Source organism: Thunnus albacares, chromosome 15 (genome assembly GCF_914725855.1).
Source record: "Thunnus albacares chromosome 15, fThuAlb1.1, whole genome shotgun sequence".
In the NCBI taxonomy this organism is placed as follows: Eukaryota; Metazoa; Chordata; class Actinopteri; order Scombriformes; family Scombridae; genus Thunnus; species Thunnus albacares.
Window position 1 is genome coordinate 4,225,278 of NC_058120.1, and position 21,082 is coordinate 4,246,359.

Below are 21,082 nucleotides of genomic sequence, written 5' to 3' on the forward strand. Positions count from 1 at the left end.
GTCCTACGGTTCTCGTTTTGAAATTAGATAGGCCTACCCAGGATTAGCACGGCTGGGTTTCTTTAAACCAGGATTCCGAGAGATTGAAAGTTTGGTTCATTGGAGAAAACCAGTTCAAAAAGATCTGAAAAAAAACTAAATGTATTCATGGCAGAGAAAACAAGTACTACTAACAGACTCAGGGAAACGTTAACATTCACAGAAATTAAAAGTCTCCTTAGAGACTAACAAAAATTGCCACAGCTGACTATATTTCAAGTCATCCAGGCGGGGTATTGGGTTAAGTTTTCAACCAGCAATAATCACGTCTCAGTAGAACTTCATAGACTATGAAATTGCCTCTGCGAAAGGATATCCGTAACACCTATGACTTAAAAGTGGACCTGCTCCAACGCTCACAACGCTCGTGGCGCAATTCTCAAACCTTACCGGATGTACAGTACTGTCAGGTCGATGACATGTTCATGTTGCACGTGATTGGCTTGTTGATTACAAACTCCGCCTTTTCCATAACCTTATGATCCCGGTCGCACAGAGAAATTTCACAAACGTAGGACAACCTACTTTTTCAGACCACATACCCATAATTTCCACGTTCGGGTTCTATTAAAGCAGGGGCCAGTTTCAAAGAGAGCCGTTTGCAGGTCACAAATGTCGGTATTTCCCTGATTCGCAAAGGATTTTCACTCACAAACTACAGATACATTTACGAGTCCTACGGTTCTCGTTTTGAAATTAGATAGGCCTACCCAGGATTAGCACGGCTGGATTTCTTTAAACCAGGATTCCGAGAGATTGAAAGTTTGGTTCATTGGAGAAAACCAGTTCAAAAAGATCTGAAAAAAAACTAAATGTATTCATGGCAGAGAAAACAAGTACTACTAACAGACTCAGGGAAACGTTAACATTCACAGAAATTAAAAGTCTCCTTAGAGACTAACAAAAATTGCCACAGCTGACTATATTTCAAGTCATCCAGGCGGGGTATTGGGTTAAGTTTTCAACCAGCAATAATCACGTCTCAGTAGAACTTCATAGACTATGAAATTGCCTCTGCGCAAGGATATCCATAACACCTATGACTTAAAAGTGGACCTGCTCCAACGCTCACAACGCTCGTGGTGCAATTCTCAAACCTTACCGGATGTACAGTACTGTCAGGTCGATGACATGTTCATGTTGCACGTGATTGGCTTGTTGATTACAAACTCCGCCTTTTCCATAACCTTATGATCCCGGTCGCACAGAGAAATTTCACAAACGTAGGACAACCTACTTTTTCAGACCACATACCCATAATTTCCACGTTCGGGTTCTATTAAAGCAGGGGCCAGTTTCAAAGAGAGCCGTTTGCAGGTCACAAATGTCGGTATTTCCCTGATTCGCAAAGGATTTTCACTCACAAACTACAGATACATTTACGAGTCCTACGGTTCTCGTTTTGAAATTAGATAGGCCTACCCAGGATTAGCACGGCTGGGTTTCTTTAAACCAGGATTCCGAGAGATTGAAAGTTTGGTTCATTGGAGAAAAGCAGTTCAAAAAGATCTGAAAAAAAACTAAATGTATTCATGGCAGAGAAAACAAGTACTACTAACAGACTCAGGGAAACGTTAACATTCACAGAAATTAAAAGTCTCCTTAGAGACTAACAAAAATTGCCACAGCTGACTATATTTCAAGTCATCCAGGCGGGGTATTGGGTTAAGTTTTCAACCAGCAATAATCACGTCTCAGTAGAACTTCATAGACTATGAAATTGCCTCTGCGCAAGGATATCCATAACACCTATGACTTAAAAGTGGACCTGCTCCAACGCTCACAACGCTCGTGGCGCAATTCTCAAACCTTACCGGATGTACAGTACTGTCAGGTCGATGACATGTTCATGTTGCACGTGATTGGCTTGTTGATTACAAACTCCGCCTTTTCCATAACCTTATGATCCCGGTCGCACAGAGAAATTTCACAAACGTAGGACAACCTACTTTTTCAGACCACATACCCATAATTTCCACGTTCGGGTTCTATTAAAGCAGGGGCCAGTTTCAAAGAGAGCCGTTTGCAGGTCACAAATGTCGGTATTTCCCTGATTCGCAAAGGATTTTCACTCACAAACTACAGATACATTTACGAGTCCTACGGTTCTCGTTTTGAAATTAGATAGGCCTACCCAGGATTAGCACGGCTGGGTTTCTTTAAACCAGGATTCCGAGAGATTGAAAGTTTGGTTCATTGGAGAAAACCAGTTCAAAAAGATCTGAAAAAAACTAAATGTATTCATGGCAGAGAAAACAAGTACTACTAACAGACTCAGGGAAACGTTAACATTCACAGAAATTAAAAGTCTCTTTAGAGACTAACAAAAATTGCCACAGCTGACTATATTTCAAGTCATCCAGGCGGGGTATTGGGTTAAGTTTTCAACCAGCAATAATCACGTCTCAGTAGAACTTCATAGACTATGAAATTGCCTCTGCGAAAGGATATCCATAACACCTATGACTTAAAAGTGGACCTGCTCCAACGCTCACAACGCTCGTGGCGCAATTCTCAAACCTTACCGGATGTACAGTACTGTCAGGTCGATGACATGTTCATGTTGCACGTGATTGGCTTGTTGATTACAAACTCCGCCTTTTCCATAACCTTATGATCCCGGTCGCACAGAGAAATTTCACAAACGTAGGACAACCTACTTTTTCAGACCACATACCCATAATTTCCACGTTCGGGTTCTATTAAAGCAGGGGCCAGTTTCAAAGAGAGCCGTTTGCAGGTCACAAATGTCGGTATTTCCCTGATTCGCAAAGGATTTTCACTCACAAACTACAGATACATTTACGAGTCCTACGGTTCTCGTTTTGAAATTAGATAGGCCTACCCAGGATTAGCACGGCTGGGTTTCTTTAAACCAGGATTCCGAGAGATTGAAAGTTTGGTTCATTGGAGAAAAGCAGTTCAAAAAGATCTGAAAAAAACTAAATGTATTCATGGCAGAGAAAACAAGTACTACTAACAGACTCAGGGAAACGTTAACATTCACAGAAATTAAAAGTCTCTTTAGAGACTAACAAAAATTGCCACAGCTGACTATATTTCAAGTCATCCAGGCGGGGTATTGGGTTAAGTTTTCAACCAGCAATAATCACGTCTCAGTAGAACTTCATAGACTATGAAATTGCCTCTGCGAAAGGATATCCATAACACCTATGACTTAAAAGTGGACCTGCTCCAACGCTCACAACGCTCGTGGCGCAATTCTCAAACCTTACCGGATGTACAGTACTGTCAGGTCGATGACATGTTCATGTTGCACGTGATTGGCTTGTTGATTACAAACTCCGCCTTTTCCATAACCTTATGATCCCGGTCGCACAGAGAAATTTCACAAACGTAGGACAACCTACTTTTTCAGACCACATACCCATAATTTCCATGTTCGGGTTCTATTAAAGCAGGGGCCAGTTTCAAAGAGAGCCGTTTGCAGGTCACAAATGTCGGTATTTCCCTGATTCGCAAAGGATTTTCACTCACAAACTACAGATACATTTACGAGTCCTACGGTTCTCGTTTTGAAATTAGATAGGCCTACCCAGGATTAGCACGGCTGGGTTTCTTTAAACCAGGATTCCGAGAGATTGAAAGTTTGGTTCATTGGAGAAAAGCAGTTCAAAAAGATCTGAAAAAAAACTAAATGTATTCATGGCAGAGAAAACAAGTACTACTAACAGACTCAGGGAAACGTTAACATTCACAGAAATTAAAAGTCTCCTTAGAGACTAACAAAAATTGCCACAGCTGACTATATTTCAAGTCATCCAGGCGGGGTATTGGGTTAAGTTTTCAACCAGCAATAATCACGTCTCAGCAGAACTTCATAGACTATGAAATTGCCTCTGCGCAAGGATATCCATAACACCTATGACTTAAAAGTGGACCTGCTCCAACGCTCACAACGCTCGTGGCGCAATTCTCAAACCTTACCGGATGTACAGTACTGTCAGGTCGATGACATGTTCATGTTGCACGTGATTGGCTTGTTGATTACAAACTCCGCCTTTTCCATAACCTTATGATCCCGGTCGCACAGAGAAATTTCACAAACGTAGGACAACCTACTTTTTCAGACCACATACCCATAATTTCCACGTTCGGGTTCTATTAAAGCAGGGGCCAGTTTCAAAGAGAGCCGTTTGCAGGTCACAAATGTCGGTATTTCCCTGATTCGCAAAGGATTTTCACTCACAAACTACAGATACATTTACGAGTCCTACGGTTCTCGTTTTGAAATTAGATAGGCCTACCCAGGATTAGCACGGCTGGGTTTCTTTAAACCAGGATTCCGAGAGATTGAAAGTTTGGTTCATTGGAGAAAAGCAGTTCAAAAAGATCTGAAAAAAAACTAAATGTATTCATGGCAGAGAAAACAAGTACTACTAACAGACTCAGGGAAACGTTAACATTCACAGAAATTAAAAGTCTCCTTAGAGACTAACAAAAATTGCCACAGCTGACTATATTTCAAGTCATCCAGGCGGGGTATTGGGTTAAGTTTTCAACCAGCAATAATCACGTCTCAGCAGAACTTCATAGACTATGAAATTGCCTCTGCGCAAGGATATCCATAACACCTATGACTTAAAAGTGGACCTGCTCCAACGCTCACAACGCTCGTGGCGCAATTCTCAAACCTTACCGGATGTACAGTACTGTCAGGTCGATGACATGTTCATGTTGCACGTGATTGGCTTGTTGATTACAAACTCCGCCTTTTCCATAACCTTATGATCCCGGTCGCACAGAGAAATTTCACAAACGTAGGACAACCTACTTTTTCAGACCACATACCCATAATTTCCACGTTCGGGTTCTATTAAAGCAGGGGCCAGTTTCAAAGAGAGCCGTTTGCAGGTCACAAATGTCGGTATTTCCCTGATTCGCAAAGGATTTTCACTCACAAACTACAGATACATTTACGAGTCCTACGGTTCTCGTTTTGAAATTAGATAGGCCTACCCAGGATTAGCACGGCTGGGTTTCTTTAAACCAGGATTCCGAGAGATTGAAAGTTTGGTTCATTGGAGAAAACCAGTTCAAAAAGATCTGAAAAAAACTAAATGTATTCATGGCAGAGAAAACAAGTACTACTAACAGACTCAGGGAAACGTTAACATTCACAGAAATTAAAAGTCTCTTTAGAGACTAACAAAAATTGCCACAGCTGACTATATTTCAAGTCATCCAGGCGGGGTATTGGGTTAAGTTTTCAACCAGCAATAATCACGTCTCAGTAGAACTTCATAGACTATGAAATTGCCTCTGCGAAAGGATATCCATAACACCTATGACTTAAAAGTGGACCTGCTCCAACGCTCACAACGCTCGTGGCGCAATTCTCAAACCTTACCGGATGTACAGTACTGTCAGGTCGATGACATGTTCATGTTGCACGTGATTGGCTTGTTGATTACAAACTCCGCCTTTTCCATAACCTTATGATCCCGGTCGCACAGAGAAATTTCACAAACGTAGGACAACCTACTTTTTCAGACCACATACCCATAATTTCCACGTTCGGGTTCTATTAAAGCAGGGGCCAGTTTCAAAGAGAGCCGTTTGCAGGTCACAAATGTCGGTATTTCCCTGATTCGCAAAGGATTTTCACTCACAAACTACAGATACATTTACGAGTCCTACGGTTCTCGTTTTGAAATTAGATAGGCCTACCCAGGATTAGCACGGCTGGGTTTCTTTAAACCAGGATTCCGAGAGATTGAAAGTTTGGTTCATTGGAGAAAAGCAGTTCAAAAAGATCTGAAAAAAACTAAATGTATTCATGGCAGAGAAAACAAGTACTACTAACAGACTCAGGGAAACGTTAACATTCACAGAAATTAAAAGTCTCTTTAGAGACTAACAAAAATTGCCACAGCTGACTATATTTCAAGTCATCCAGGCGGGGTATTGGGTTAAGTTTTCAACCAGCAATAATCACGTCTCAGTAGAACTTCATAGACTATGAAATTGCCTCTGCGAAAGGATATCCATAACACCTATGACTTAAAAGTGGACCTGCTCCAACGCTCACAACGCTCGTGGCGCAATTCTCAAACCTTACCGGATGTACAGTACTGTCAGGTCGATGACATGTTCATGTTGCACGTGATTGGCTTGTTGATTACAAACTCCGCCTTTTCCATAACCTTATGATCCCGGTCGCACAGAGAAATTTCACAAACGTAGGACAACCTACTTTTTCAGACCACATACCCATAATTTCCATGTTCGGGTTCTATTAAAGCAGGGGCCAGTTTCAAAGAGAGCCGTTTGCAGGTCACAAATGTCGGTATTTCCCTGATTCGCAAAGGATTTTCACTCACAAACTACAGATACATTTACGAGTCCTACGGTTCTCGTTTTGAAATTAGATAGGCCTACCCAGGATTAGCACGGCTGGGTTTCTTTAAACCAGGATTCCGAGAGATTGAAAGTTTGGTTCATTGGAGAAAAGCAGTTCAAAAAGATCTGAAAAAAAACTAAATGTATTCATGGCAGAGAAAACAAGTACTACTAACAGACTCAGGGAAACGTTAACATTCACAGAAATTAAAAGTCTCCTTAGAGACTAACAAAAATTGCCACAGCTGACTATATTTCAAGTCATCCAGGCGGGGTATTGGGTTAAGTTTTCAACCAGCAATAATCACGTCTCAGCAGAACTTCATAGACTATGAAATTGCCTCTGCGCAAGGATATCCATAACACCTATGACTTAAAAGTGGACCTGCTCCAACGCTCACAACGCTCGTGGCGCAATTCTCAAACCTTACCGGATGTACAGTACTGTCAGGTCGATGACATGTTCATGTTGCACGTGATTGGCTTGTTGATTACAAACTCCGCCTTTTCCATAACCTTATGATCCCGGTCGCACAGAGAAATTTCACAAACGTAGGACAACCTACTTTTTCAGACCACATACCCATAATTTCCACGTTCGGGTTCTATTAAAGCAGGGGCCAGTTTCAAAGAGAGCCGTTTGCAGGTCACAAATGTCGGTATTTCCCTGATTCGCAAAGGATTTTCACTCACAAACTACAGATACATTTACGAGTCCTACGGTTCTCGTTTTGAAATTAGATAGGCCTACCCAGGATTAGCACGGCTGGGTTTCTTTAAACCAGGATTCCGAGAGATTGAAAGTTTGGTTCATTGGAGAAAAGCAGTTCAAAAAGATCTGAAAAAAACTAAATGTATTCATGGCAGAGAAAACAAGTACTACTAACAGACTCAGGGAAACGTTAACATTCACAGAAATTAAAAGTCTCCTTAGAGACTAACAAAAATTGCCACAGCTGACTATATTTCAAGTCATCCAGGCGGGGTATTGGGTTAAGTTTTCAACCAGCAATAATCACGTCTCAGTAGAACTTCATAGACTATGAAATTGCCTCTGCGAAAGGATATCCATAACACCTATGACTTAAAAGTGGACCTGCTCCAACGCTCGTGGCGCAATTCTCAAACCTTACCGGATGTACAGTACTGTCAGGTCGATGACATGTTCATGTTGCACGTGATTGGCTTGTTGATTACAAACTCCGCCTTTTCCATAACCTTATGATCCCGGTCGCACAGAGAAATTTCACAAACGTAGGACAACCTACTTTTTCAGACCACATACCCATAATTTCCACGTTCGGGTTCTATTAAAGCAGGGGCCAGTTTCAAAGAGAGCCGTTTGCAGGTCACAAATGTCGGTATTTCCCTGATTCGCAAAGGATTTTCACTCACAAACTACAGATACATTTACGAGTCCTACGGTTCTCGTTTTGAAATTAGATAGGCCTACCCAGGATTAGCACGGCTGGGTTTCTTTAAACCAGGATTCCGAGAGATTGAAAGTTTGGTTCATTGGAGAAAACCAGTTCAAAAAGATCTCAAAAAAACTAAATGTATTCATGGCAGAGAAAACAAGTACTACTAACAGACTCAGGGAAACGTTAACATTCACAGAAATTAAAAGTCTCCTTAGAGACTAACAAAAATTGCCACAGCTGACTATATTTCAAGTCATCCAGGCGGGGTATTGGGTTAAGTTTTCAACCAGCAATAATCACGTCTCAGCAGAACTTCATAGACTATGAAATTGCCTCTGCGCAAGGATATCCATAACACCTATGACTTAAAAGTGGACCTGCTCCAACGCTCACAACGCTCGTGGCGCAATTCTCAAACCTTACCGGATGTACAGTACTGTCAGGTCGATGACATGTTCATGTTGCACGTGATTGGCTTGTTGATTACAAACTCCGCCTTTTCCATAACCTTATGATCCCGGTCGCACAGAGAAATTTCACAAACGTAGGACAACCTACTTTTTCAGACCACATACCCATAATTACCACGTTCGGGTTCTATTAAAGCAGGGGCCAGTTTCAAAGAGAGTCGTTTGCAGGTCACAAATGTCGGTATTTCCCTGATTCGCAAAGGATTTTCACTCACAAACTACAGATACATTTACGAGTCCTACGGTTCTCGTTTTGAAATTAGATAGGCCTACCCAGGATTAGCACGGCTGGGTTTCTTTAAACCAGGATTCCGAGAGATTGAAAGTTTGGTTCATTGGAGAAAAGCAGTTCAAAAAGATCTGAAAAAAACTAAATGTATTCATGGCAGAGAAAACAAGTACTACTAACAGACTCAGGGAAACGTTAACATTCACAGAAATTAAAAGTCTCTTTAGAGACTAACAAAAATTGCCACAGCTGACTATATTTCAAGTCATCCAGGCGGGGTATTGGGTTAAGTTTTCAACCAGCAATAATCACGTCTCAGTAGAACTTCATAGACTATGAAATTGCCTCTGCGAAAGGATATCCATAACACCTATGACTTAAAAGTGGACCTGCTCCAACGCTCACAACGCTCGTGGCGCAATTCTCAAACCTTACCGGATGTACAGTACTGTCAGGTCGATGACATGTTCATGTTGCACGTGATTGGCTTGTTGATTACAAACTCCGCCTTTTCCATAACCTTATGATCCCGGTCGCACAGAGAAATTTCACAAACGTAGGACAACCTACTTTTTCAGACCACATACCCATAATTTCCACGTTCGGGTTCTATTAAAGCAGGGGCCAGTTTCAAAGAGAGCCGTTTGCAGGTCACAAATGTCGGTATTTCCCTGATTCGCAAAGGATTTTCACTCACAAACTACAGATACATTTACGAGTCCTATGGTTCTCGTTTTGAAATTAGATAGGCCTACCCAGGATTAGCACGGCTGGGTTTCTTTAAACCAGGATTCCGAGAGATTGAAAGTTTGGTTCATTGGAGAAAAGCAGTTCAAAAAGATCTGAAAAAAAACTAAATGTATTCATGGCAGAGAAAACAAGTACTACTAACAGACTCAGGGAAACGTTAACATTCACAGAAATTAAAGGTCTCCTTAGAGACTAACAAAAATTGCCACAGCTGACTATATTTCAAGTCATCCAGGCGGGGTATTGGGTTAAGTTTTCAACCAGCAATAATCACGTCTCAGCAGAACTTCATAGACTATGAAATTGCCTCTGCGCAAGGATATCCATAACAACTATGACTTAAAAGTGGACCTGCTCCAACGCTCACAACGCTCGTGGCGCAATTCTCAAACCTTACCGGATGTACAGTACTGTCAGGTCGATGACATGTTCATGTTGCACGTGATTGGCTTGTTGATTACAAACTCCGCCTTTTCCATAACCTTATGATCCCGGTCGCACAGAGAAATTTCACAAACGTAGGACAACCTACTTTTTCAGACCACATACCCATAATTTCCACGTTCGGGTTCTATTAAAGCAGGGGCCAGTTTCAAAGAGAGCCGTTTGCAGGTCACAAATGTCGGTATTTCCCTGATTCGCAAAGGATTTTCACTCACAAACTACAGATACATTTACGAGTCCTACGGTTCTCGTTTTGAAATTAGATAGGCCTACCCAGGATTAGCACGGCTGGGTTTCTTTAAACCAGGATTCCGAGAGATTGAAAGTTTGGTTCATTGGAGAAAAGCAGTTCAAAAAGATCTGAAAAAAACTAAATGTATTCATGGCAGAGAAAACAAGTACTACTAACAGACTCAGGGAAACGTTAACATTCACAGAAATTAAAAGTCTCCTTAGAGACTAACAAAAATTGCCACAGCTGACTATATTTCAAGTCATCCAGGCGGGGTATTGGGTTAAGTTTTCAACCAGCAATAATCACGTCTCAGCAGAACTTCATAGACTATGAAATTGCCTCTGCGCAAGGATATCCATAACACCTATGACTTAAAAGTGGACCTGCTCCAACGCTCACAACGCTCGTGGCGCAATTCTCAAACCTTACCGGATGTACAGTACTGTCAGGTCGATGACATGTTCATGTTGCACGTGATTGGCTTGTTGATTACAAACTCCGCCTTTTCCATAACCTTATGATCCCGGTCGCACAGAGAAATTTCACAAACGTAGGACAACCTACTTTTTCAGACCACATACCCATAATTTCCACGTTCGGGTTCTATTAAAGCAGGGGCCAGTTTCAAAGAGAGCCGTTTGCAGGTCACAAATGTCGGTATTTCCCTGATTCGCAAAGGATTTTCACTCACAAACTACAGATACATTTACGAGTCCTACGGTTCTCGTTTTGAAATTAGATAGGCCTACCCAGGATTAGCACGGCTGGGTTTCTTTAAACCAGGATTCCGAGAGATTGAAAGTTTGGTTCATTGGAGAAAACCAGTTCAAAAAGATCTGAAAAAAACTAAATGTATTCATGGCAGAGAAAACAAGTACTACTAACAGACTCAGGGAAACGTTAACATTCACAGAAATTAAAAGTCTCTTTAGAGACTAACAAAAATTGCCACAGCTGACTATATTTCAAGTCATCCAGGCGGGGTATTGGGTTAAGTTTTCAACCAGCAATAATCACGTCTCAGTAGAACTTCATAGACTATGAAATTGCCTCTGCGAAAGGATATCCATAACACCTATGACTTAAAAGTGGACCTGCTCCAACGCTCACAACGCTCGTGGCGCAATTCTCAAACCTTACCGGATGTACAGTACTGTCAGGTCGATGACATGTTCATGTTGCACGTGATTGGCTTGTTGATTACAAACTCCGCCTTTTCCATAACCTTATGATCCCGGTCGCACAGAGAAATTTCACAAACGTAGGACAACCTACTTTTTCAGACCACATACCCATAATTTCCACGTTCGGGTTCTATTAAAGCAGGGGCCAGTTTCAAAGAGAGCCGTTTGCAGGTCACAAATGTCGGTATTTCCCTGATTCGCAAAGGATTTTCACTCACAAACTACAGATACATTTACGAGTCCTACGGTTCTCGTTTTGAAATTAGATAGGCCTACCCAGGATTAGCACGGCTGGGTTTCTTTAAACCAGGATTCCGAGAGATTGAAAGTTTGGTTCATTGGAGAAAAGCAGTTCAAAAAGATCTGAAAAAAACTAAATGTATTCATGGCAGAGAAAACAAGTACTACTAACAGACTCAGGGAAACGTTAACATTCACAGAAATTAAAAGTCTCTTTAGAGACTAACAAAAATTGCCACAGCTGACTATATTTCAAGTCATCCAGGCGGGGTATTGGGTTAAGTTTTCAACCAGCAATAATCACGTCTCAGTAGAACTTCATAGACTATGAAATTGCCTCTGCGAAAGGATATCCATAACACCTATGACGTAAAAGTGGACCTGCTCCAACGCTCACAACGCTCGTGGCGCAATTCTCAAACCTTACCGGATGTACAGTACTGTCAGGTCGATGACATGTTCATGTTGCACGTGATTGGCTTGTTGATTACAAACTCCGCCTTTTCCATAACCTTATGATCCCGGTCGCACAGAGAAATTTCACAAACGTAGGACAACCTACTTTTTCAGACCACATACCCATAATTTCCACGTTCGGGTTCTATTAAAGCAGGGGCCAGTTTCAAAGAGAGCCGTTTGCAGGTCACAAATGTCGGTATTTCCCTGATTCGCAAAGGATTTTCACTCACAAACTACAGATACATTTACGAGTCCTACGGTTCTCGTTTTGAAATTAGATAGGCCTACCCAGGATTAGCACGGCTGGGTTTCTTTAAACCAGGATTCCGAGAGATTGAAAGTTTGGTTCATTGGAGAAAACCAGTTCAAAAAGATCTGAAAAAAAACTAAATGTATTCATGGCAGAGAAAACAAGTACTACTAACAGACTCAGGGAAACGTTAACATTCACAGAAATTAAAAGTCTCCTTAGAGACTAACAAAAATTGCCACAGCTGACTATATTTCAAGTCATCCAGGCGGGGTATTGGGTTAAGTTTTCAACCAGCAATAATCACGTCTCAGCAGAACTTCATAGACTATGAAATTGCCTCTGCGCAAGGATATCCATAACACCTATGACTTAAAAGTGGACCTGCTCCAACGCTCACAACGCTCGTGGCGCAATTCTCAAACCTTACCGGATGTACAGTACTGTCAGGTCGATGACATGTTCATGTTGCACGTGATTGGCTTGTTGATTACAAACTCCGCCTTTTCCATAACCTTATGATCCCGGTCGCACAGAGAAATTTCACAAACGTAGGACAACCTACTTTTTCAGACCACATACCCATAATTTCCACGTTCGGGTTCTATTAAAGCAGGGGCCAGTTTCAAAGAGAGCCGTTTGCAGGTCACAAATGTCGGTATTTCCCTGATTCGCAAAGGATTTTCACTCACAAACTACAGATACATTTACGAGTCCTACGGTTCTCGTTTTGAAATTAGATAGGCCTACCCAGGATTAGCACGGCTGGGTTTCTTTAAACCAGGATTCCGAGAGATTGAAAGTTTGGTTCATTGGAGAAAACCAGTTCAAAAAGATCTGAAAAAAACTAAATGTATTCATGGCAGAGAAAACAAGTACTACTAACAGACTCAGGGAAACGTTAACATTCACAGAAATTAAAAGTCTCTTTAGAGACTAACAAAAATTGCCACAGCTGACTATATTTCAAGTCATCCAGGCGGGGTATTGGGTTAAGTTTTCAACCAGCAATAATCACGTCTCAGCAGAACTTCATAGACTATGAAATTGCCTCTGCGCAAGGATATCCATAACAACTATGACTTAAAAGTGGACCTGCTCCAACGCTCACAACGCTCGTGGCGCAATTCTCAAACCTTACCGGATGTACAGTACTGTCAGGTCGATGACATGTTCATGTTGCACGTGATTGGCTTGTTGATTACAAACTCCGCCTTTTCCATAACCTTATGATCCCGGTCGCACAGAGAAATTTCACAAACGTAGGACAACCTACTTTTTCAGACCACATACCCATAATTTCCACGTTCGGGTTCTATTAAAGCAGGGGCCAGTTTCAAAGAGAGCCGTTTGCAGGTCACAAATGTCGGTATTTCCCTGATTCGCAAAGGATTTTCACTCACAAACTACAGATACATTTACGAGTCCTACGGTTCTCGTTTTGAAATTAGATAGGCCTACCCAGGATTAGCACGGCTGGGTTTCTTTAAACCAGGATTCCGAGAGATTGAAAGTTTGGTTCATTGGAGAAAAGCAGTTCAAAAAGATCTGAAAAAAACTAAATGTATTCATGGCAGAGAAAACAAGTACTACTAACAGACTCAGGGAAACGTTAACATTCACAGAAATTAAAAGTCTCTTTAGAGACTAACAAAAATTGCCACAGCTGACTATATTTCAAGTCATCCAGGCGGGGTATTGGGTTAAGTTTTCAACCAGCAATAATCACGTCTCAGCAGAACTTCATAGACTATGAAATTGCCTCTGCGCAAGGATATCCATAACAACTATGACTTAAAAGTGGACCTGCTCCAACGCTCACAACGCTCGTGGCGCAATTCTCAAACCTTACCGGATGTACAGTACTGTCAGGTCGATGACATGTTCATGTTGCACGTGATTGGCTTGTTGATTACAAACTCCGCCTTTTCCATAACCTTATGATCCCGGTCGCACAGAGAAATTTCACAAACGTAGGACAACCTACTTTTTCAGACCACATACCCATAATTTCCACGTTCGGGTTCTATTAAAGCAGGGGCCAGTTTCAAAGAGAGCCGTTTGCAGGTCACAAATGTCGGTATTTCCCTGATTCGCAAAGGATTTTCACTCACAAACTACAGATACATTTACGAGTCCTACGGTTCTCGTTTTGAAATTAGATAGGCCTACCCAGGATTAGCACGGCTGGGTTTCTTTAAACCAGGATTCCGAGAGATTGAAAGTTTGGTTCATTGGAGAAAACCAGTTCAAAAAGATCTGAAAAAAACTAAATGTATTCATGGCAGAGAAAACAAGTACTACTAACAGACTCAGGGAAACGTTAACATTCACAGAAATTAAAAGTCTCCTTAGAGACTAACAAAAATTGCCACAGCTGACTATATTTCAAGTCATCCAGGCGGGGTATTGGGTTAAGTTTTCAACCAGCAATAATCACGTCTCAGCAGAACTTCATAGACTATGAAATTGCCTCTGCGCAAGGATATCCATAACACCTATGACTTAAAAGTGGACCTGCTCCAACGCTCACAACGCTCGTGGCGCAATTCTCAAACCTTACCGGATGTACAGTACTGTCAGGTCGATGACATGTTCATGTTGCACGTGATTGGCTTGTTGATTACAAACTCCGCCTTTTCCATAACCTTATGATCCCGGTCGCACAGAGAAATTTCACAAACGTAGGACAACCTACTTTTTCAGACCACATACCCATAATTTCCACGTTCGGGTTCTATTAAAGCAGGGGCCAGTTTCAAAGAGAGCCGTTTGCAGGTCACAAATGTCGGTATTTCCCTGATTCGCAAAGGATTTTCACTCACAAACTACAGATACATTTACGAGTCCTACGGTTCTCGTTTTGAAATTAGATAGGCCTACCCAGGATTAGCACGGCTGGGTTTCTTTAAACCAGGATTCCGAGAGATTGAAAGTTTGGTTCATTGGAGAAAACCAGTTCAAAAAGATCTGAAAAAAAACTAAATGTATTCATGGCAGAGAAAACAAGTACTACTAACAGACTCAGGGAAACGTTAACATTCACAGAAATTAAAAGTCTCCTTAGAGACTAACAAAAATTGCCACAGCTGACTATATTTCAAGTCATCCAGGCGGGGTATTGGGTTAAGTTTTCAACCAGCAATAATCACGTCTCAGCAGAACTTCATAGACTATGAAATTGCCTCTGCGCAAGGATATCCATAACACCTATGACTTAAAAGTGGACCTGCTCCAACGCTCACAACGCTCGTGGCGCAATTCTCAAACCTTACCGGATGTACAGTACTGTCAGGTCGATGACATGTTCATGTTGCACGTGATTGGCTTGTTGATTACAAACTCCGCCTTTTCCATAACCTTATGATCCCGGTCGCACAGAGAAATTTCACAAACGTAGGACAACCTACTTTTTCAGACCACATACCCATAATTTCCACGTTCGGGTTCTATTAAAGCAGGGGCCAGTTTCAAAGAGAGCCGTTTGCAGGTCACAAATGTCGGTATTTCCCTGATTCGCAAAGGATTTTCACTCACAAACTACAGATACATTTACGAGTCCTACGGTTCTCGTTTTGAAATTAGATAGGCCTACCCAGGATTAGCACGGCTGGGTTTCTTTAAACCAGGATTCCGAGAGATTGAAAGTTTGGTTCATTGGAGAAAACCAGTTCAAAAAGATCTGAAAAAAACTAAATGTATTCATGGCAGAGAAAACAAGTACTACTAACAGACTCAGGGAAACGTTAACATTCACAGAAATTAAAAGTCTCTTTAGAGACTAACAAAAATTGCCACAGCTGACTATATTTCAAGTCATCCAGGCGGGGTATTGGGTTAAGTTTTCAACCAGCAATAATCACGTCTCAGTAGAACTTCATAGACTATGAAATTGCCTCTGCGAAAGGATAGCCATAACACCTATGACTTAAAAGTGGACCTGCTCCAACGCTCACAACGCTCGTGGCGCAATTCTCAAACCTTACCGGATGTACAGTACTGTCAGGTCGATGACATGTTCATGTTGCACGTGATTGGCTTGTTGATTACAAACTCCGCCTTTTCCATAACCTTATGATCCCGGTCGCACAGAGAAATTTCACAAACGTAGGACAACCTACTTTTTCAGACCACATACCCATAATTTCCACGTTCGGGTTCTATTAAAGCAGGGGCCAGTTTCAAAGAGAGCCGTTTGCAGGTCACAAATGTCGGTATTTCCCTGATTCGCAAAGGATTTTCACTCACAAACTACAGATGCATTTACGAGTCCTACGGTTCTCGTTTTGAAATTAGATAGGCCTACCCAGGATTAGCACGGCTGGGTTTCTTTAAACCAGGATTCCGAGAGATTGAAAGTTTGGTTCATTGGAGAAAACCAGTTCAAAAAGATCTGAAAAAAAACTAAATGTATTCATGGCAGAGAAAACAAGTACTACTAACAGACTCAGGGAAACGTTAACATTCACAGAAATTAAAAGTCTCCTTAGAGACTAACAAAAATTGCCACAGCTGACTATATTTCAAGTCATCCAGGCGGGGTATTGGGTTAAGTTTTCAACCAGCAATAATCACGTCTCAGCAGAACTTCATAGACTATGAAATTGCCTCTGCGCAAGGATATCCATAACACCTATGACTTAAAAGTGGACCTGCTCCAACGCTCACAACGCTCGTGGCGCAATTCTCAAACCTTACCGGATGTACAGTACTGTCAGGTCGATGACATGTTCATGTTGCACGTGATTGGCTTGTTGATTACAAACTCCGCCTTTTCCATAACCTTATGATCCCGGTCGCACAGAGAAATTTCACAAACGTAGGACAACCTACTTTTTCAGACCACATACCCATAATTTCCACGTTCGGGTTCTATTAAAGCAGGGGCCAGTTTCAAAGAGAGCCGTTTGCAGGTCACAAATGTCGGTATTTCCCTGATTCGCAAAGGATTTTCACTCACAAACTACAGATACATTTACGAGTCCTACGGTTCTCGTTTTGAAATTAGATAGGCCTACCCAGGATTAGCACGGCTGGGTTTCTTTAAACCAGGATTCCGAGAGATTGAAAGTTTGGTTCATTGGAGAAAAGCAGTTCAAAAAGATCTGAAAAAAACTAAATGTATTCATGGCAGAGAAAACAAGTACTACTAACAGACTCAGGGAAACGTTAACATTCACAGAAATTAAAAGTCTCTTTAGAGACTAACAAAAATTGCCACAGCTGACTATATTTCAAGTCATCCAGGCGGGGTATTGGGTTAAGTTTTCAACCAGCAATAATCACGTCTCAGTAGAACTTCATAGACTATGAAATTGCCTCTGCGAAAGGATATCCATAACACCTATGACTTAAAAGTGGACCTGCTCCAACGCTCGTGGCGCAATTCTCAAACCTTACCGGATGTACAGTACTGTCAGGTCGATGACATGTTCATGTTGCACGTGATTGGCTTGTTGATTACAAACTCCGCCTTTTCCATAACCTTATGATCCCGGTCGCACAGAGAAATTTCACAAACGTAGGACAACCTACTTTTTCAGACCACATACCCATAATTTCCACGTTCGGGTTCTATTAAAGCAGGGGCCAGTTTCAAAGAGAGCCGTTTGCAGGTCACAAATGTCGGTATTTCCCTGATTCGCAAAGGATTTTCACTCACAAACTACAGATACATTTACGAGTCCTACGGTTCTCGTTTTGAAATTAGATAGGCCTACCCAGGATTAGCACGGCTGGGTTTCTTTAAACCAGGATTCCGAGAGATTGAAAGTTTGGTTCATTGGAGAAAACCAGTTCAAAAAGATCTGAAAAAAACTAAATGTATTCATGGCAGAGAAAACAAGTACTACTAACAGACTCAGGGAAACGTTAACATTCACAGAAATTAAAAGTCTCCTTAGAGACTAACAAAAATTGCCACAGCTGACTATATTTCAAGTCATCCAGGCGGGGTATTGGGTTAAGTTTTCAACCAGCAATAATCACGTCTCAGTAGAACTTCATAGACTATGAAATTGCCTCTGCGCAAGGATATCCATAACACCTATGACTTAAAAGTGGACCTGCTCCAACGCTCACAACGCTCGTGGCGCAATTCTCAAACCTTACCGGATGTACAGTACTGTCAGGTCGATGACATGTTCATGTTGCACGTGATTGGCTTGTTGATTACAAACTCCGCCTTTTCCATAACCTTATGATCCCGGTCGCACAGAGAAATTTCACAAACGTAGGACAACCTACTTTTTCAGACCACATACCCATAATTTCCACGTTCGGGTTCTATTAAAGCAGGGGCCAGTTTCAAAGAGAGCCGTTTGCAGGTCACAAATGTCGGTATTTCCCTGATTCGCAAAGGATTTTCACTCACAAACTACAGATACATTTACGAGTCCTACGGTTCTCGTTTTGAAATTAGATAGGCCTACCCAGGATTAGCACGGCTGGGTTTCTTTAAACCAGGATTCCGAGAGATTGAAAGTTTGGTTCATTGGAGAAAAGCAGTTCAAAAAGATCTGAAAAAAACTAAATGTATTCATGGCAGAGAAAACAAGTACTACTAACAGACTCAGGGAAACGTTAACATTCACAGAAATTAAAAGTCTCCTTAGAGACTAACAAAAATTGCCACAGCTGACTATATTTCAAGTCATCCAGGCGGGGTATTGGGTTAAGTTTTCAACCAGCAATAATCACGTCTCAGTAGAACTTCATAGACTATGAAATTGCCTCTGCGCAAGGATATCCATAACACCTATGACTTAAAAGTGGACCTGCTCCAACGCTCACAACGCTCGTGGCGCAATTCTCAAACCTTACCGGATGTACAGTACTGTCAGGTCGATGACATGTTCATGTTGCACGTGATTGGCTTGTTGATTACAAACTCCGCCTTTTCCATAACCTTATGATCCCGGTCGCACAGAGAAATTTCACAAACGTAGGACAACCTACTTTTTCAGACCACATACCCATAATTTCCACGTTCGGGTTCTATTAAAGCAGGGGCCAGTTTCAAAGAGAGCCGTTTGCAGGTCACAAATGTCGGTATTTCCCTGATTCGCAAAGGATTTTCACTCACAAACTACAGATACATTTACGAGTCCTACGGTTCTCGTTTTGAAATTAGATAGGCCTACCCAGGATTAGCACGGCTGGGTTTCTTTAAACCAGGATTCCGAGAGATTGAAAGTTTGGTTCATTGGAGAAAACCAGTTCAAAAAGATCTGAAAAAAAACTAAATGTATTCATGGCAGAGAAAACAAGTACTACTAACAGACTCAGGGAAACGTTAACATTCACAGAAATTAAAAGTCTCCTTAGAGACTAACAAAAATTGCCACAGCTGACTATATTTCAAGTCATCCAGGCGGGGTATTGGGTTAAGTTTTCAACCAGCAATAATCACGTCTCAGCAGAACTTCATAGACTATGAAATTGCCTCTGCGCAAGGATATCCATAACACCTATGACTTAAAAGTGGACCTGCTCCAACGCTCACAACGCTCGTGGCGCAATTCTCAAACCTTACCGGATGTACAGTACTGTCAGGTCGATGACATGTTCATGTTGCACGTGATTGGCTTGTTGATTACAAACTCCGCCTTTTCCATAACCTTATGATCCCGGTCGCACAGAGAAATTTCACAAACGTAGGACAACCTACTTTTTCAGACCACATACCCATAATTTCCACGTTCGGGTTCTATTAAAGCAGGGGCCAGTTTCAAAGAGAGTCGTTTGCAGGTCACAAATGTCGGTATTTCCCTGATTCGCAAAGGATTTTCACTCACAAACTACAGATACATTTACGAGTCCTACGGTTCTCGTTTTGAAATTAGATAGGCCTACCCAGGATTAGCACGGCTGGGTTTCTTTAAACCAGGATTCCGAGAGATTGAAAGTTTGGTTCATTGGAGAAAACCAGTTCAAAAAGATCTGAAAAAAACTAAATGTATTCATGGCAGAGAAAACAAGTACTACTAACAGACTCAGGGAAACGTTAACATTCACAGAAATTAAAAGTCTCTTTAGAGACTAACAAAAATTGCCACAGCTGACTATATTTCAAGTCATCCAGGCGGGGTATTGGGTTAAGTTTTCAACCAGCAATAATCACGTCTCAGTAGAACTTCATAGACTATGAAATTGCCTCTGCGAAAGGATATCCATAACACCTATGACTTAAAAGTGGACCTGCTCCAACGCTCACAACGCTCGTGGCGCAATTCTCAAACCTTACCGGATGTACAGTACTGTCAGGTCGATGACATGTTCATGTTGCACGTGATTGGCTTGTTGATTACAAACTCCGCCTTTTCCATAACCTTATGATCCCGGTCGCACAGAGAAATTTCACAAACGTAGGACAACCTACTTTTTCAGACCACATACCCATAATTTCCACGTTCGGGTTCTATTAAAGCAGGGGCCAGTTTCAAAGAGAGCCGTTTGCAGGTCACAAATGTCGGTATTTCCCTGATTCGCAAAGGATTTTCACTCACAAACTACAGATACATTTACGAGTCCTACGGTTCTCGTTTTGAAATTAGATAGGCCTACCCAGGATTAGCACGGCTGGGTTTCTTTAAACCAGGATTCCGAGAGATTGAAAGTTTGGTTCATTGGAGAAAAGCAGTTCAAAAAGATCTGAAAAAAAACTAAATGTATTCATGGCAGAGAAAACAAGTACTACTAACAGACTCAGGGAAACGTTAACATTCACAGAAATTAAAGGTCTCCTTAGAGACTAACAAAAATTGCCACAGCTGACTATATTTCAAGTCATCCAGGCGGGGTATTGGGTTAAGTTTTCAACCAGCAATAATCGCGTCTCAGCAGAACTTCATAGACTATGAAATTGCCTCTGCGCAAGGATATCCATAACAACTATGACTTAAAAGTGGACCTGCTCCAACGCTCACAACGCTCGTGGCGCAATTCTCAAACCTTACCGGATGTACAGTACTGTCAGGTCGATGACATGTTCATGTTG

The 21,082-nt window shown here is 41.7% G+C and overlaps 1 long non-coding RNA gene and 30 other non-coding genes across 31 annotated transcripts in view; all 31 read right to left on the reverse strand.

Moving 5' to 3' along the window:
• Positions 1 to 21,082, reverse strand: part of LOC122998863 — a 71,645-nt gene that overhangs the window by 4,264 nt on the left and 46,299 nt on the right. The gene's annotated exons all lie outside the window — the stretch shown is intronic.
• LOC122999098 lies at positions 213 to 353 on the reverse strand. The gene has a single exon (XR_006407622.1). It is a non-coding gene; the product is annotated as a U4 spliceosomal RNA (small nuclear RNA).
• LOC122999126 lies at positions 925 to 1,065 on the reverse strand. The gene has a single exon (XR_006407645.1). It is a non-coding gene; the product is annotated as a U4 spliceosomal RNA (small nuclear RNA).
• LOC122999127 lies at positions 1,637 to 1,777 on the reverse strand. The gene has a single exon (XR_006407646.1). It is a non-coding gene; the product is annotated as a U4 spliceosomal RNA (small nuclear RNA).
• LOC122999050 lies at positions 2,348 to 2,488 on the reverse strand. The gene has a single exon (XR_006407579.1). It is a non-coding gene; the product is annotated as a U4 spliceosomal RNA (small nuclear RNA).
• On the reverse strand, positions 3,059 to 3,199 carry LOC122999051. Its single transcript, XR_006407580.1, has one exon. It is a non-coding gene; the product is annotated as a U4 spliceosomal RNA (small nuclear RNA).
• LOC122999139 lies at positions 3,771 to 3,911 on the reverse strand. The gene has a single exon (XR_006407658.1). It is a non-coding gene; the product is annotated as a U4 spliceosomal RNA (small nuclear RNA).
• On the reverse strand, positions 4,483 to 4,623 carry LOC122999141. The gene has a single exon (XR_006407659.1). It is a non-coding gene; the product is annotated as a U4 spliceosomal RNA (small nuclear RNA).
• Positions 5,194 to 5,334, reverse strand: LOC122999052. Its single transcript, XR_006407581.1, has one exon. It is a non-coding gene; the product is annotated as a U4 spliceosomal RNA (small nuclear RNA).
• LOC122999054 lies at positions 5,905 to 6,045 on the reverse strand. The gene has a single exon (XR_006407583.1). It is a non-coding gene; the product is annotated as a U4 spliceosomal RNA (small nuclear RNA).
• Positions 6,617 to 6,757, reverse strand: LOC122999142. Its single transcript, XR_006407660.1, has one exon. It is a non-coding gene; the product is annotated as a U4 spliceosomal RNA (small nuclear RNA).
• Positions 7,328 to 7,468, reverse strand: LOC122999094. Its single transcript, XR_006407618.1, has one exon. It is a non-coding gene; the product is annotated as a U4 spliceosomal RNA (small nuclear RNA).
• LOC122999143 lies at positions 8,030 to 8,170 on the reverse strand. Its single transcript, XR_006407661.1, has one exon. It is a non-coding gene; the product is annotated as a U4 spliceosomal RNA (small nuclear RNA).
• LOC122999055 lies at positions 8,741 to 8,881 on the reverse strand. The gene has a single exon (XR_006407584.1). It is a non-coding gene; the product is annotated as a U4 spliceosomal RNA (small nuclear RNA).
• Positions 9,453 to 9,593, reverse strand: LOC122999144. Its single transcript, XR_006407662.1, has one exon. It is a non-coding gene; the product is annotated as a U4 spliceosomal RNA (small nuclear RNA).
• LOC122999145 lies at positions 10,164 to 10,304 on the reverse strand. Its single transcript, XR_006407663.1, has one exon. It is a non-coding gene; the product is annotated as a U4 spliceosomal RNA (small nuclear RNA).
• LOC122999056 lies at positions 10,875 to 11,015 on the reverse strand. Its single transcript, XR_006407585.1, has one exon. It is a non-coding gene; the product is annotated as a U4 spliceosomal RNA (small nuclear RNA).
• On the reverse strand, positions 11,586 to 11,726 carry LOC122999057. The gene has a single exon (XR_006407586.1). It is a non-coding gene; the product is annotated as a U4 spliceosomal RNA (small nuclear RNA).
• Positions 12,298 to 12,438, reverse strand: LOC122999146. The gene has a single exon (XR_006407664.1). It is a non-coding gene; the product is annotated as a U4 spliceosomal RNA (small nuclear RNA).
• Positions 13,009 to 13,149, reverse strand: LOC122999133. The gene has a single exon (XR_006407652.1). It is a non-coding gene; the product is annotated as a U4 spliceosomal RNA (small nuclear RNA).
• Positions 13,720 to 13,860, reverse strand: LOC122999134. The gene has a single exon (XR_006407653.1). It is a non-coding gene; the product is annotated as a U4 spliceosomal RNA (small nuclear RNA).
• On the reverse strand, positions 14,431 to 14,571 carry LOC122999148. Its single transcript, XR_006407666.1, has one exon. It is a non-coding gene; the product is annotated as a U4 spliceosomal RNA (small nuclear RNA).
• On the reverse strand, positions 15,143 to 15,283 carry LOC122999149. Its single transcript, XR_006407667.1, has one exon. It is a non-coding gene; the product is annotated as a U4 spliceosomal RNA (small nuclear RNA).
• On the reverse strand, positions 15,854 to 15,994 carry LOC122999058. Its single transcript, XR_006407587.1, has one exon. It is a non-coding gene; the product is annotated as a U4 spliceosomal RNA (small nuclear RNA).
• LOC122999150 lies at positions 16,566 to 16,706 on the reverse strand. The gene has a single exon (XR_006407668.1). It is a non-coding gene; the product is annotated as a U4 spliceosomal RNA (small nuclear RNA).
• On the reverse strand, positions 17,277 to 17,417 carry LOC122999060. The gene has a single exon (XR_006407588.1). It is a non-coding gene; the product is annotated as a U4 spliceosomal RNA (small nuclear RNA).
• On the reverse strand, positions 17,979 to 18,119 carry LOC122999128. Its single transcript, XR_006407647.1, has one exon. It is a non-coding gene; the product is annotated as a U4 spliceosomal RNA (small nuclear RNA).
• LOC122999129 lies at positions 18,690 to 18,830 on the reverse strand. The gene has a single exon (XR_006407648.1). It is a non-coding gene; the product is annotated as a U4 spliceosomal RNA (small nuclear RNA).
• Positions 19,402 to 19,542, reverse strand: LOC122999151. The gene has a single exon (XR_006407669.1). It is a non-coding gene; the product is annotated as a U4 spliceosomal RNA (small nuclear RNA).
• On the reverse strand, positions 20,113 to 20,253 carry LOC122999061. Its single transcript, XR_006407589.1, has one exon. It is a non-coding gene; the product is annotated as a U4 spliceosomal RNA (small nuclear RNA).
• LOC122999104 lies at positions 20,825 to 20,965 on the reverse strand. Its single transcript, XR_006407627.1, has one exon. It is a non-coding gene; the product is annotated as a U4 spliceosomal RNA (small nuclear RNA).